We start from the raw sequence: 211 nt of genomic DNA on the forward strand, positions 1-211 counted from the left end.
GGCTGGAGCGCGCAGCAGGGCGGTGTCCACGCCATCCCCTCCCTGTGGGCTCTGCCCATTCCCGGGGGGACCAAGTTCATCCCAAACCACAATTGCTGCTTGTGCTGCGCTCCCGGATGGGCTGGAAATAACCACGGCTGGGCCCGGGCCCCTCCTCGGCGGCCGCAGCGCCCTATAAAGCTGCTCAGGAGCAGGGCAGCGAGGACAGACC

The sequence above is a fragment of the Nestor notabilis genome, unplaced genomic scaffold (genome assembly GCF_000696875.1).
Source record: "Nestor notabilis isolate BGI_N333 unplaced genomic scaffold, ASM69687v1 scaffold22800, whole genome shotgun sequence".
Taxonomy (NCBI): Eukaryota; Metazoa; Chordata; class Aves; order Psittaciformes; family Psittacidae; genus Nestor; species Nestor notabilis.